Source organism: Vulpes vulpes, chromosome 1, assembly GCF_048418805.1.
Source record: "Vulpes vulpes isolate BD-2025 chromosome 1, VulVul3, whole genome shotgun sequence".
Classification (NCBI taxonomy): Eukaryota; Metazoa; Chordata; class Mammalia; order Carnivora; family Canidae; genus Vulpes; species Vulpes vulpes.
Window position 1 is genome coordinate 101,079,794 of NC_132780.1, and position 16,406 is coordinate 101,096,199.

The window sequence follows — 16,406 nt, forward strand, 5'->3', positions numbered from 1 at the left end:
GGCGCCTGCCTTTGGCCCAGGGCACGATCCTGGAGATCCGAGATCGAATCCCACGTCGGGAGACCCGGTGCGTGGAGCCTGCTTCTCCCTCTGCCTGTGTCTCTGCCTCTCTCTCTCTCTCTCTGTGTGACTATCATAAATAAATAAAATTAAAAAAAAAATTAAAAAAAAATAAAGACCCTTCGCTAATCGTTGTGGGCGGCACCTTGCCGGCGCTCGGCCGCCCTCGGCTGGGCTCGCTGTGGCACCTGCAGCCTGCAGGCCGTGCAGGACTGGCTGGGGCCCCAGGGCGCACCTATGTCGGTGGGGCCCCCTGGCTCCCAGGAGCCCCAAGGGTGAAGAAGACAAGGAGCTAACGGGCCTGGCGTCCCCGGGCCCAGCGCTCCCGAGCGCACCTGAGTGGCCACACTAGCTGCTGCAGAGACTGGGGGGTGGGGGGACAGACCAGTCTATTCCCCTCGGGCAAGAGTGCCCAGGGAATATCAGCCTCCGGGAGTAAAGAACAGGACCCAGAAAGGTCCTTACCTACACCGCGACCCGGTAAGCAGCACAGAGCTTAGGAACTGTTTACCGTTGTGTTAGCGGCTGGTCGCAGAGGTGAGAGTGGGCATCTTGACTTGTTCTGGTCTAAACTAACCAGGACTTTGGGCCGTATTCCAGACAAAGCAAGGAACTTCAGGCACTTAAGCTCTCTTTGCCCTTCCCGATTTCTGTGCACTGTTCTTAGGCATTTTAACTGTGTATGTAAACTCATCGACGCTTTATTATTATCACTGTTTTGATAGAAGCAATATTTATTTGGATTCACCAATATATTTAGCCTTAATTTCTGCCTGTATCTCCTTGCTTCTATACCCTCACTGCTGAAAGAGCAATATTTGGTGTTTTCTTTAGCTCAGTTCTACATATGGTAAGTTATTTCAAGTTTTGTGTTATCTGCAAATGCTTTCTTTCATTTTCATGATAATTTTTTTTCTAGCTTTAAACTTCTAGATTGACAGTTATTTTATTTCAGCCCTTTAAAAAATATAGGGACGCCTGTGTGGCTCAGTGGTTGAGCATCTGCCTTGGCTCAGGGCCTGATCCCATCTCAGGGTGGAGTCCAGCATGAGGCGCCCTGCAGGGAGCCTGCTTCTCCCTCTGTCATTGTCTCTGCCTCTTTCTCTGTCTGTCATGAATAAATAAATAAAATCTTTAAAAAAAAGATAAAAAATATAATTTGTCTTCTAGCTTTTATCACTGTTGTTGAAAAATAGACTTAAGTTCTATTGTTGTTCCTTTGAAGGTATAAGTTGTTTTTCTCTAGGGGCATGTTAAAATTTCTTTTGTCTGCTTTTCTGCAATTTTTCTCTGTTGTGTTACTATATAGATACATTGTTTAACATTCTACTTTGGGGGACGCATGGATGGGGGGCTCAGCAGTTGAGCATCTGCCTTTGGCTCAGGGTGTGATCCTGGAGTCCTGGGATCGAGTCCCCCATCGGGCTCCCTGCATGGAGCCTGCTTCTACCTCTGCCTGTGTCTCTGCCTCTCTCCGTGTGTCTCTCATGAATGAATAAATAAAATCTTCAAAAAAAATTCTACTTTGGAGTCATAGGTTTTCTGTAACATATGGCTTATTGTCTTCATCAGTCTTGGAAATTTTCAGCCATTACCTCTTTAAAATTTTGTCACCACATTCTCTTCTCCTTCTGCGACTCTTTAGACATGTCCCTCCACATCACAGGTTCTCACCATATTCAAGAGGAAGGGAGCATATAATGTGTCTATACCAAAATGGGAATCTTGAAGGACATCTTGCAACTCTAGCTGTCACAGTGAGCAATATTCCTGACAACCCTGGCAACATCATTACATTCTATCCCGAAGTTTTAATAAGCTACTCTTATGTTCAATACTAGAGACTTAACACCCATATTTTTTTTCTAGAAGAGAGAAGGGTATTCTAATGGTAAAATTCCCTTTTAATGAGAACTACTGCTACTAAGTTAGAGTAAATATAGGGTAAATTAACACACTTCTGTAAGAAATCATATATAGTAACAAATGTAAGAAACTATTTTGAATAACAAGAGGAATGAAGCTTCTTCCATGTCCCTAAATAACACTTTCAGAACTAGATAAAATTTTAAACTATGATTTAGGTTCTGTATATTCAAAATGTGGATAACACCAATCATTATCTTATTTTCCCTGTCTTACATTTGAGCATAGTCAGCGTAGAAAAAAGTATACTAGGGAGAAAGGAAGGGTAGAGGAGACATGGAGGTATGATGACTTGACAGAAAATTGCATTAGAGTGCTCTTGAAGGAAAAGTAGAAATTATAGGAAGAAATGAAGTAATGGAAATATTTATTGGTTGCCTACAACTAGTCATAGTGGTTTTTTACTGCTGATTTTTGTAATTCATAGAACTGTGACCATAAAGTGGTCAAGCAATATCACTCAGAACTTGTGCAACATCATTAAATATTATTCCTTGTCACCATCCGTTGTAGCAGCCATGAATCATCTGTATAAGAATCAAGTTATTTCTCTTTCTCACAAAGTGGACGAAAATCCTTCCTAAAAACTTTCCTCACTAAAACTCCAAGGCAGTGATTATTGTCCCTAGCCTTGTACGTATAAGCCAATTCAATCTATTCATTAATTCCTGATCAGCAACAAATAAACCCCAGTGCCATTTACAGCCATCTTTCCAAATGCTCATTTTTGCTTTTGGCTTTGGCCCCCTTCTAGTTCAAGCCATGTTTACCTAACATCAACCAACCTTTGTTTATTGTTCCCTGATTTTGTCTTCCTTTTCCCGTCGGATTGGCATACTCATTGCAGTTTCCCAGACCTGATCTTTGGTTCCTCAAGGCTATTATTTCAGAAATTTTCTCTTTTCATTTCTGGTGGCCACAGACAGATCCTCCCCAATAAACATTCATTTTAACTTTCTGTGGATTGATGTATTGTTTTAGAGAATAATTCTCATTTATTTTCTGTTTGGTTGAGATGGTTCCATGACTAGGTGTATTTTAGAAACTCTTAAAATTGATATAAAGTAATAAATAGAATTAGGGATTCATTAAATAAATCCATTTTCCTAACTTCTAATTCATTTTTATTATTAAGATAATTTTAAATGAAATAGAATCACAGTGATTATCTGGTACAAATGATGGTCCATCAATTCAAAAATACTACATGATATAGATGTTTATATAACTATATATGTATAAATTTAACTTTCTCTTGCTTTTGTCTTTGTGTTTTTGTCTACCTAATAAAATGGTACACACATCGTATCATGCTGATATAGCTCTTGCTTTTCAAGCTATTAAGAATTCCCTTGGCCACTGTGAAGTGGTATAATGATTGACCTTTAAATAGATATTTAATTTGGGGTTCTAATAATAGACATAGATGTAAAATATCAAAATTTGACGATTTATAACATGCAAAATAAGTATGCCATTCCGATTTTACAATAACCTTTCCTGAAGATAAGGAAGTTCAGAGAAATTTTAATATTCAGTTGTCTTTAAGATCTGCTTTTACTTCAAATGTGGAAAGCAGCTGTTATCCTTTCCATTTTATTATATAGCATATAGAATACAGTAAAAGAATTAGTACAAGAGAACCAGGATCTTGTTGGCTATATGCATGAGTTGAATCTTATATGACAGAGGCATTCAGCATACACCCACATTTTAATTTTTTTGTCTTGCAAATTAAACATCTCATTTCAAGTCACCTTACCCATTTCAGGTCCTGAGTTCTGACTCACAATTACCACTCTGACCTCCTGTACGAATATAAAAAGTTGACTTATAAATACCAATTCATGTATGAATATTACATAACTTATTCAAAAATAATCCAGAACTCTTAGGTTGTCTATGTAACAAATTCATTTCAGAATATAGAACTAGAAAGATATTAATGTATTTCTGGGTTAATATACAATAACAGTAAGAAGAGAAGGATCATCTAGTTAGACTGTCATTATTTCTTTATAACTGATAACTGATAGAAACTTCACAATGCTTAAACATTTAACTGTTTGCTGTCTTTATGTAGTAAGAGAAACATAATTTCTAAGAACTAGTTCCCTCAAATTAAAAAATTATTATAACTTCTAGCATATTTTGATGGAAATATTGAAATTTGAGGGCAAAATTGCCTGGGTTCTTGTCCTAATTCCATATCTGTGATTTCAAGCAAATCATTTTATGAACTTCACTTCTTTCACATTTGTAAAATTACATAATTATTTTTCTACTTTACTAATTAACCTCATAAGCTTTGGGAATCAAATGAAATAATGTACATAAAATTGCTTTGTATATAATAAAATTCTAATAAATTTAGCTATAACTACTGTTAATGTTATAAAAATGATAATATACCACTTTTTAAGACATGTTAATGAGCCCTAATTCAGTATATTTGTGAAAAACCTCATCAGTAATAACAATTAGTTGCTAATATTATCTAAATATTTAAATTTGGTAAATGATATTATAGACACCTTAAGAAGAAAGAAATTGAGCCATAGAAGAATAGGTAGTTTGTCCAAGGAGCACATGTAATAACATTCAGAACCTACATTTAATTACTGTTTTTGAGAGAAGCCCAGGTAGCTCAGTGGTTTAGTGCCGCCTTCAGCCCTGGGAGTGATCCTGGACACCTGGGATCGAGTCCAGCGTCAGGCTCCCTGCATGGAGCCTGCTTCTTCCTCTGCCTGTGTCTCTGCCTCTCTCTCTCTCTCTGTGTCTCCCAGTAACGAATACATAAAATCTATTAAAAAATTATTACTGGTTTTGAATTTGAATTCTGAGTTTGAAAGCCTTGAGACACCCACTCCTGTCTCACTAATTTACTAATCAGAATGGAATAAACATGTCATATGCAAACAACTAAAAGTAAATGTTAAGACCTTGAAATTCAATTATAACTCAGACATCATCCATATTTCGTGAAAGTCCAAATGTGTATAGTCTGTGTATATGAAGAATCATCAACTCTGCAAAATATGCCCATTTAAACAAGGAATCACCATTTTAAAGGGATGGTACAGTTTCCCTGAACATACAATCAAAATGCTTAAATTAGCTTGGGGAAAGGCTACTTCAGGTCAAGAAATCCCAAAAGCCTCAAGTTAATTAGCACTTACTTGTTCCACTAAGTGGCACTGACAGGCACAATCTTTGGCTTCAAAACAGAAAAAAAAAAAAAAAAACAAATTAGTAAAGGAAGAAAATAACCTATCAATATCTACTAGCCACAATGTCAATAGTTTTCAACCCAACTTCTAAAAGATACATTTATAATAATATAGAATATTTTGATAAGTCTAATGAGCCCTATCTAATATAAAAATGCTCAAAGTTTTGCTTTGCTTTTTAGTTTTTTGTTAAATCAAACAGTGTGTACAAAACACATGTTTAAATCCTATCCTTTACCAAAATCTAAATCTATGCTTCACATAAATTCAGAATCTCATTTTATCCTTGTATCAAACTCCATTTTGCCATCTCCATTTTTTAGTTGCCATGTATGTATCATCAGGGTAGATTGATTGTGACCAGGTTTATGGATGAATTCTTAGATGATTAAATGCAGGATGTACCTGAGGAAAATAATGAAACAGGATGCGATGGGGCACAAACCATAGGAGAAGGTTATGGTAAAAGTTGGGGAGGACATGTGGAAATACTAATACCACAAGATTCACAGATGAAATAAAAGGTGTTGCTGAGCAAAATTCATATAAATAAAAGCCATTTCTTTATAAGGAGTCAAAATGTCCTGATGCTTGCATGATAGCAAGCATGTCAAGAAGGATTCCACAGTCCTTTTTGATAAAGCAATATTTTTCTTAATTTTTAGTGAATAGTTTCAGGCTTACCTAAGACTTACTGAGTTTCCTACCATGTACCAGACATTTTCACATTTAATTACTGAAATCCTCATAATGGCCCTAGAAAACTTCTATTAATAACCTCACTATGCAGAAAATAAATAAATAAATAACCTCACTATGCAGATGAGGAAGTAACATCAGTTGCTTAAAGTGAGGCATTTTAAAAATTGACTGAACCAAGGCACCTGGGTGGCTCAGTCAGTTAAGCATCAAACTGTTGGTTTTGGCTCAGGTCATGATCTCAGGGTCATGGGATCAAGCCCCACATCATGCTCCACAATCAGCATGGAATCTACTTGAGATTCTCTTCCTCACCCTCTGCCTGCCCACCTACCCCCACTCAAGTAAATAATTTTTAAGTGACTAAACCAAGACTAGTTACTCAAAATCTGCTATTGCTTTAAGTACCTTCAACTATGAAGACATTTCCTGTTATTATTGACATGTCCCTACTAATGTTGATAGAAATTTGGATTTGACAGACCTAACAAACTCAGATGAGTTCTGTAGTTCTTTTACTGTATCTCATCAGCAGGATCACCCTGATAACATCAGTTTTCTAGTACCTCACATACATGTTGCTGGCAAAAATCACAAAATCACATAAAAGCATGCACATAAACTAAATTCTATTATCTTTGTACTAAAATTCCAGGGTCCAGTCTAGTAATCACCTGGCTGTGGATTACCTATCTTGCAGATTATCTGTTACAGGGTTATATGTCTGGCTAGTTTCAATAATATTCTCTTCTCTGGGTGGGTTTAATGTTTAGTGTTAAAGAAACTCATCATAAGGTTAACCTCATTTTATTTTTACCAATTGATCTTTCTTATATTGAAGGTAACCTGGAGCAAGTACTATAACAAACACAGAGGTAAACTGACAATGAATCATGTAAGAGACATGAACTAGGGACAAGAACTAAAATAGCATTAATTCATAGAAATTTATGATAGCAAGGAGTCTGAGGTTTATGTATTCTAAAGCAAAAGTCCTCTTCATGACCTTCCTGACAAGGGACCATTATAGGTTTTCTCTTTGAAGGATATCTTTTTTATTCCACAGTAGGATAAAGAAATTTCAAAAAGAATCTATTATGTGTGCTAGAAAGCTTGACTTCTAAAAGATACGATCCCAGCTCTAAATTCTATGCCACTTCTAGCAGAAATGTGGCAAATATGGCTTTGTGGGTTTCTGTGAACAACTTTTATTGAAGAGGTTAAGCCATTGTACAACCATGACTCTAAATCCCCTCAAAATGAACACATGCTTCTGAATTGATCTTTAGTCAGTCACGTACCTTAGCCTCTTCTACTTAAAAAAAAAACTCCATGACCTTCCCAGGGTGCATATCAGCATACAGTAATCTTTCCTTCATATGTGATATTATACATTGTATGAAAAGTATATATTTGGAACAGACTTTTAAATGTATGGGAACTGAATAATTCAACTTATTCTCATAAAATTTCTATTCATTTTAGCTTTCAAAATTTATATTTTGTATACATTCAAATATGGATTGGAAGGTAAAATAAAAATTATATAAGAATTGTACTTTTCATATTTTTCTTATTTTATTGTGTAATGAAAATTATAAAGTGCATATACTTTCAGGAGCAATTGCAATTGAAATTTAACCACATCGTTTCCTAGGATGCTGATGTGACTGTGTCATATACGCTGGTGAACCAACCAATGCAGAGCCTCTTGATTGGCACATGGAAGGCAATGGCTAAGTTACAATATCCTCAGCATGAAAAGGAATGTTGTCTCTGAGTAGAGCAGAAGTCTGCCTTTCACAGTGGTTCAAATGCAAACTTTCAAGATCTACTGTGTTTTCTAGAGAAAGAGAGAAAGACCTGTGAATAGAAACTTAAAACACTTTCAGATAAAAATGCTAAAAAAAAAACCCAAATGTAAAATAATAGTATTTTTTCAATAAAATGAAAAAATAAAAAATATGCTGTTTTTCCACATTGTCCTATTAGGTGGACACTTTGTGGACTTTCATTTAGCAGCAGCATCTATAGGAGTCTGTTGTATCCCATGTGAGCTAACAGATTAGTTTCATAAACTCACATGGGTCACTTCTAAACAATAATCAGAAAAACTGGAGGAAATTCTGTAGAGTGTCACATCGGTAAGATCCTAAAGTAATAGGTGGAGATTAGAAGCAAGAAATGTGAACTAGTTATGCTACAAAAACTCAATCTTTACTAAAGCCCAGTGTGGCCTATGTTACATATAAGCATGACAAAGAGCAATAGCCCTTGTAACTTTTTCTTCCCCCAAAAGTCACGTCTTTGACTTCCCCAAAGTCAAGTCTTTTCCTGTGAATATTTTTTTCGGTTGGTAAAATTATAAAATGACTTCTGCAAAGTGCTCCGAATTGGTTTTATACATACCGACTTAATAAATGGTGGCTATTAATATACAACATGAGGAATTTGCATGATATATTAAGAAGTTTAAACAGTGGAATCTTCAGAAAAATCACTATTGCAGGAATGAGGAAGCTGGATAAAGGAAAAGCAAGACAAGCAATAGGAAAGTCAGCCATGAAGGTATTCTACTCAGGTTAAAAAAAAAAATAGGGAAATGTGTAGAGTTCCTAGGAGATTTTGGAAGGCAAATTCAAGAACCAGTTGGGAAACTGAATCCATAGAACTTGTTGACAGTTATCACACTGAACAACATGTGCCAGGGGCTGTCATGCATAATTTTCTCTCAAATTTCTCAGTCTAGCGTGGCAAATATAAATACAGATAGTTATAAATATGTGACATTATGCAAAGAAGTCATGAGATAATATAGCAGACACTGTAAATTCCATGCCTTTATCAGCTCGATTCATCTAAATTCAGCTACAGCTATGGTCCAAAGTATCCAGCAGGCTGATAACCTCATCTGAAATCCTTTGCCTCAAGACTTTCCAGCACTTTGGGAGCTTACTCCACCTATCACTGTAGGCTCAAGGTGAAAATGGTGAATTAACACACCAACAGCAGAAGAATCCTCAACCAATAAGGGCTGGCATTGGTAGTCCTGTTTTCCATTGAGATCACTGTGAAATGCATCCCATAGAGAGTCTCCGAGTGTCTCCATTGTAATTGCAGCCCTGTTTCCCACACTGGTAAAATGATTGACACATTCTTTTCCTTCCTTCATTGTCTCACTTTCCCAACTCATTCACTTGTGCTTCCTAAGACGACTTCCCAAATTAATAAGCTGTATTTGCCTCTGTTTCACCATCCTTTTTGCTTTGGTTGAGGGGTGAAAGGATTACAAAAAGACCTAGAATGAGAGGTGGCCTTAGAAATGAGCTTTAGGAACTGTGTCACTTGGTCAGATATCAACAAGGACTACACTGTTGTGGTCAATGGGATGGTGACAACCGCTGGCATGGTGCTAACCTTTGTCATGGTGTAGCTTCTCAAATGACTAAGATCCTCACCATGGTAGATGGGGATGCAGTCAGGTGGGAGCACACCGGCATATACAGATTCCCTAGCCCTTGAGAAACACGAGACAATAAAAAAGATAGTGAAACTTACTGGTATTTCTGGACAAGTCTTAACAAGAAAAACAGGCAATAAGCTAGCCTCCTCTTGGAGAAGATGATCACTGATGGTTATTTGGAAGAAATGAATACATGTTAAGCTGTTAAATGGAACTGACAGAAACAAACATTTCAATAATACAAGCAAGAAGCATCACTGTGTTGGGGGAGGGTTATAAGCAATTCTTGCAGGCTAGAGTGAAGGGGCTGATGACAAATCTGGGCAAGGTGTCCAAGACCAAGTCAAGGAGGATTTAATGTGCCATTTTAAGAAGCTTGGATTTTATTCCATTTGTAATATGGAGTGAGTCTTGAAGGCCTTCACAACTCTACCAATACAGAAAATGATTTGACTATTTTATTAATTATTTCAAGAATGGAAAAAAAAGAATAGACTATAACAAGTACCATTATAGATGCACAGAAAAGCAGTTAATTTATTATGCTTAATGGATGTTTGAGGACATTAAGGCTTACTTCTTACAGAAACCTGAGAAAACCTGAAGGGCTTCATAATGGAGCTTACTACTGCTTTAGTTTTAAATATACCACTCTTTACTTAAACTTGGATTCTTTGAAATTAGTATCAAATTGAATGGGACAATGCACTTCTCATTCCCTTATGTTCAAAAACAGGATCAAACTAGACTCCCTGAGACAACATAGAAATCCTAACAAAAATATATTAAATATGTCATGAAAGATTACTGTGCTGTCTGAAATAATGAGAAAGGAGTTCATCTCTGCTCTTCCTTTAAAATAATCCTGCTTCTAGTCTTCAAAGCAACTCATACCCAAAACATAGTTTCGTAAGTTATATTCAAATTTAATGCTTTAAAATCATATTTTTGGCTGTGAATTGAAAGTTGGAATTTTGTCCTTTAAATTTATGCAACATATGAGAAATGTGATTTTCTGTTTAATTCTGATTTTCTAAGTGGCTTTACAAATTGGTTAACCAGAAGCTTTGAATAAGGAATAACACGATGACACTGTTAAAAGAATTTTCATTTTAGATATGAATATTGAATATAACTGTGACTAAATTTGCATTCTAGTGAATCAACAGGTGAACGTATGATCTCTCTGATTCCATACTAGTTATTTAAACATTATGCTAAAATACTATGTTAAATAAATAAGTAGTTATTTATAGAACAATAAAATTTATTTTGCTTATTTATCTTATTTATAACACACTTTTAATTACATTTTTATAAACTAATAAGGAAATTATTGGATCCACACCAGAAACAAACTGTACATAAGACAGTATTATATTCAAAATTTATTTTCCTATGATTGCAGACTAAATTAAAAAAAATAAGTAAAACTTAAAAGCTTCAATTATTTCAAGCTCTATTAAACAGAACATGTTAGTTTCGGTGCCAGAAAAATTAACAATCAAAATCTCAATGTCTTAAATCAACAAAGCTTATTATTTTTTTCTTTAATCTATACTAAGTGTCCAATGCAAGAGAGTTGGATGATAGGGACAATGCTCTAAGTAGCTACCCGTAAGTCCAGGTTGACTGGGGTTCAACAATATGATTGACATTTTCTACAACTCGGGAAGAGAGAATCTGGGAAACTCCCAACTATTGTTCTATAATCTATCCTAGAAATGACACCTACTAATTTTTTTTTATAGCCCATTGGCCAGAAATGGTCACACGTTCCCACCACGTTGCAAGAAAGCTTACAATTTTCGTATTCCATGTGCTTGGGAGAAGCAAACTCGGATTCCTCGAAATTAATGTTAAATTGAATAGGACAATATACTTTTCATTCCCTCATGTGCAAAAATGGGGTAAAACTAGATTCTCTGAGATATCTTAACAAAAATATGTTAAATATGTCATGAAAGATTACTGTACATAAAAAATTACTGAATATCTGGATAGTCATAAGCATTAGTTTCATTGAATACGCATGGTAAATTACTAAGGACTATAATCCAATTATCAAATTTTAAAGTGGAAACCATAAATACCACATCATCATTACTATAATGAACTAAAACAATTTGTTTAAATTATATGCCTTGAAGTGTGGTCATATAATAAACTGATTTTCTTATTTACTGTGAACAGACTTCTCTCAAAGAGCTTCTCTTGGAACAAGTAGATATTAAGACAACTAACCTTGAATTTATGTGACCACTTATTGTCAAGAGGCTGCAAATCACATTTATTCAGATTTGGTGAGTAATGCATGTACTTACATTTTCCTTGGTATTAGCAAAAATATTTTGAAATATAATTGAAATATATGTCAAATCATTTTTACTAAATATAGAGAAAATAATGAAATGTGTGAGCTCTCAAAATATATGTAATCTTTATAACTCAGCACCCCTTAGTTCAACTACTAGCCCTCTCCACTTCATCTATCATTTAATATCTGCTATTTTTTATAGTTGACATTTCTTTATTATCTGTTTAAGCAATACAAATGGAGCATGTTGCAAGACCTACATATATGGATATATGCCATAAATTAATTACGCAGTGCAACTTACAACTATGACTTGTTTTCTAAAGAATTCATTGTCTTTATTCCTGATAGGCTATGAAGAACACACAGAATGACAAATGGATTAAAAGGTAATGCATCCCAATCAGTAGCTACTGTCATTTCTGACTGGTGGGATTAAGGTATTTATTATTCTCGGAGAGGTTTTTCTGTGTTTCACTTTTTATCATTCTTTCCCATTATAATCTTGGTAACCATAACACATAGTATAAAAATAACCCAAATGTAAAGTCATCAGAATTTCTAAGTTTGAAAAAAAAAACTTAAAGAAAAACCTGTATCTGGAAATCAACTCTGTGTCTAAACGCATTCAACCATTTATTATATCAACTTTGAAAAATTATAATTTTACACCTCTTGATTCTGTCCCCTTAAAACATATTGATAAATATGCTAGTTGTTCAACAATATCTATTTTTTTTCATAGAATTTCTTCAGGACGTATGATCTTCCAAAACAAAGACTATATTTCTTTTTTTTCTTTCCTTGGTATTTATGTATGAGGCTGGGTTCTAACAAATGAAAGCTATCATGTGTTTCTGGGTATCTCTGGTTTACCTCCTTTTGATTTCTTCCTCATCCCTTTCTTCCTACCCTTCCTTCCTAACCTCAACCACACCACTCCACCATCCCCTACCATAGAACAGTCAGTTGGAAGGAACCTCAGTCTATGGGGACTTTATGGAATAGAACCATCATATAAATTCTTCAGTTATGAAAGAAATAAGCATCTTTCTGCTTTAAGCTACTATTACTTTTAGTTTTCTGTAAATTTCAGCTGCACAGAACCTTAACTTGATATATAATACCTCAAAGAACTATTATGGGAATTAAATAATATCTGTTGTTTGTTTAGCATGCTGCCTTTTATTTGGTAAATGTTTAGTTAAATGTTACCTCTTTTAATAGTTATTTAAAATTATGTGAGTTCAAGCAAAAGAAATCAATTAGAGACACATTTATTGACAAGTCTCTTTCTAAGCCTTGCAACACATGACAGGAAACCAAGCTTTTACTCTTACCAAAAAAAAAAAAAAAAAAAAAAAAAGTTTGGTTGGGAGTAAATATTGAAAGAAAACAAAAACTTCTGCAACTTCCCACAACTCAGTTATAAACTAGGTTTTGTATGCATTGAAAGGAATCCCAGGCAATCATTGTTTCACGGATAATTCATATGTAATTTTCAGAATCTAGAACAAACTTTGTAGACCAAAAAAAAAAAAAAAAAAAAACTTTGTAGACCAAGCCCTTGCAATCACTTTGTACAATGAAAGACTTCATCTGATGTATATACATCTTTGATTGATTATAGGTTGATATTTGAAAATATTTTCTTCTGACCCTGTTTTATACCAATAGTAAACTGTTAATTAGCTGTTGACTTTTAACTTCAAATTCAAGCATTAAAAATTCTCCTTCAAATAAAACTTAAAGCAAGTTTTTTTCTTCTGGGGGCACCTGCGTGGCTCAGTGATTGAAAATCTGCCTTCGGCTCAGGTTATGATCCCTCCTGGGATCTAGTCCTGCGTCGGGCTCCACACAGGGAACCTGCTTCTCCCTCTGCCTATGTCTCTGCCTCTCCCTGTATGTCTCCTATGAATAAATAAGTAAAACATTAAAAAAAGTGTTTTTCTTCTGACAGACTGATTTCAAAAGATGAAATTATTCTTCATATGTAAGTCATTGATCTGTTTTTAACAGTATATTAACCCACAAAGTTCAAGATTGTAAATTTTAAACACTTGCTGAATTTTTCCCATATAACAGGTTTTTCATGGTCTTGTATGTTTTGAGTCGTTATTGCCAACAGAAGTCAGGGAATGTGGTTTGGACACTGCTTTTGTTTATATTTAGTGTTATGCTCTATTGATAGTAAGTGCTCAATATTTATTTTATTATAAAACCATCAGGTTCTTTAAAAATAAAACCCAACCAGCCAAACTTCCTCTTAAAATTCCAGTGTTATGATATTTAAGTCAATGAATATATTTATTCCATTAGAAATGAATGTAATTATTCCATTGGAAATGATTTGTCAATAAATTTTTTAGCTTTAATTTTTTTTAAAGATTATATTTATTTATTCATGAGGGACACAGAGAGAGAGAGAGAGAGAGGCAGAGACACAGGCGGAGGGAGAAGCAGGCTCCATACAGGGAGCCCAACGTGGGACTTGATCCTGGGTCTCCAGGATCACGGCCTGGGTGGAAGGTGGGAGCCAAACCGCTGAGCCACCCAGGGATCCCCAAATTTTTTAAGGTAATGGTCCAAGGCAAACAAAATAGTCAGATTAGGTAGGACATTATTCCTCTTTATCAACTTTTAACTAAACATATTATAGTTTGTGTTAATTGATATTTTAGACTACTCTTTAGCTTTTATATTCAAGCTAAAATATCACAAATTATCTTCCAAGCACACACTCCTATTAAAGTTCATTAGGTGATATAAATTTTGTAACAATAAAGATGTAAAATGATAAAAAAATTTAAAAATATATGTATTTTGACCTAAAATATATTAAAACTATTTGAGTTTTTGTGGTGTGTTTCTTTTTCTTCTAAGAAAAAGCAATAAAAAAATGTCTATGAGACATATACAACTAATAAAATACCTTAGAATAAATGAGTTTATTCCAATAAGTTTGGTGATTTTTATGAGCAAATTGAATTAGATATTTGTTAATTCCCTATTCAACAAAATTCTTTTTTTTTTTTTTTTAAGATTTACTTATTTATTTATTTATTTATTTATTTATTTATTTATGAGATAGAGAGAGAGAAAGAGAGAGAGAGGCAGAGACTCAGGCAGAGGGAGAAGCAGTCTCCATGCCTGGAGCCTGATGTGGGACTTGATCCCGGGATTCCAGGATCTTGCCCTGGGCCGAAGGCAGGCGCCAAACCACTGAGCCACCCGGGGATCCCCAATTCAACAAAATTCTTGAAAATGTTTTTGAATCTTTCAAGGTACTCTCAGGTCATATTTAAATACTAATATTTTTTAAGGTCTTAGAAAATAGCATTTTATCATTTCCATTCAGCATTCTCAGAGACTAAGAAATGCAGAAACTTTTAAAATGACATTAAAATGCATGTTGATTATATGTGATCATAATAAATTAGCAAAATATATCCAGATATATTTTTTCCATTGTATAAGAAGTTGTTATATTAAAATTCAACCAAATTAAAAATCTATCACTTCTCTCATTTTGTTCCCTTCTACCCTAATCTTCCTATTTTAAGAGGGTTGAAAAAGCAATGAAAGGGGCTATTTCGATTTTTGGTCAGATTCCACACAGTCTCATATCAGAGTAAAAATAAGGTTCGGCCCGTTTACCCAACAACATCAAACTTCTTTCTTCCAAAATTTTGAGGTCTTTGAGAATAAAAGATCAATCTTGCACCATATGACTTTCTGAACTTCCTTGTTAGAATTAAAAAAAAAAAAGAAAAGAAAAGAAAAAGGGATTACATTTCCAACTGCATGTGTAAAAATGTATTCAAAATAGTAATGGAAGAAGAATTGTGAGATATATAAAAATTAAAAGGGCACAGATAATAAAATATAGGTAACAAGAACATTCCTCCAAATCAAACAATAAAAGGTATTGTTAGTGATATATTTTAATTTCAGGGACATAATATACTTCTCCATTATAAGATTATTTTAAAACTGAATATTTCAAGTAATTAAAAATAAAGGGGAAGAAGAAGGTCTCATTTATTGGATCTGATTTTGTGCAATGTATATATTATCCCTTTTATTCTTCTACAATAATGCTCTATACGGAGAAAATGGCCAAGATCTTTCTAATTCTAGAGTTCAGGATCACAAGCACAATTCTCTGATGTCTTAAACATACTTAGGTGTTTGTACAACGCTCCACAGAATTTCATTGTGCCAAAAATAATCCTCTAGACTAGAAATAGAACATTACTATTACACCTAATTTTAGAAAGATGAAACACCCCCAGGGGTACCAAAAGACTTTTTTCTGAGTTCATCTAGGTCAATAGTCCAGGATTTCTGTTTTTTTCACTTCTAAAAAGGTTTTAATTATTTTAGGTTGCATACCACGGTAGGATTTTTGCTCTGTGACTTCTTACTAGGCGTGCACACTGTGACAGAAAATTATATACAATTTAAATGACTATTTTAGATACTTTCTTCCTTCAAAAAAATTTAAAAAATAAATGTCTATCTTAGAAAATAACATGAACAAAATTGGCAAATATAAAACATATAGAAAAAATTATTAATGGCATTACTAGTCCATCTAAATGAAATTGTTATTGATATCTCACTGCATTCTCCCCATTTTTTCCGCTCCTAGTTTACTCCTAATCCTATTATGGTGATTTGTTTGCATTTTCTTATTTTTTAAATGTTT

At 34.4% G+C, this 16,406-nt stretch overlaps 1 long non-coding RNA gene across 1 annotated transcript in view; it reads right to left on the bottom strand.

Moving 5' to 3' along the window:
- Window positions 1-3,748: 3,748 nt before the first annotated feature.
- The window catches only part of LOC140593952 (uncharacterized), a 35,199-nt gene continuing 22,541 nt past the window's right edge, over window positions 3,749-16,406 (bottom strand). Inside the window, exons 2-3 of the long non-coding RNA XR_011994443.1 lie at window positions 5,166-5,203; window positions 3,749-3,794 (exon numbers count right to left, since the gene is read on the bottom strand). This is a non-coding gene — a long non-coding RNA (uncharacterized lncRNA). The remainder of the gene's footprint in view (window positions 3,795-5,165; window positions 5,204-16,406) is intronic.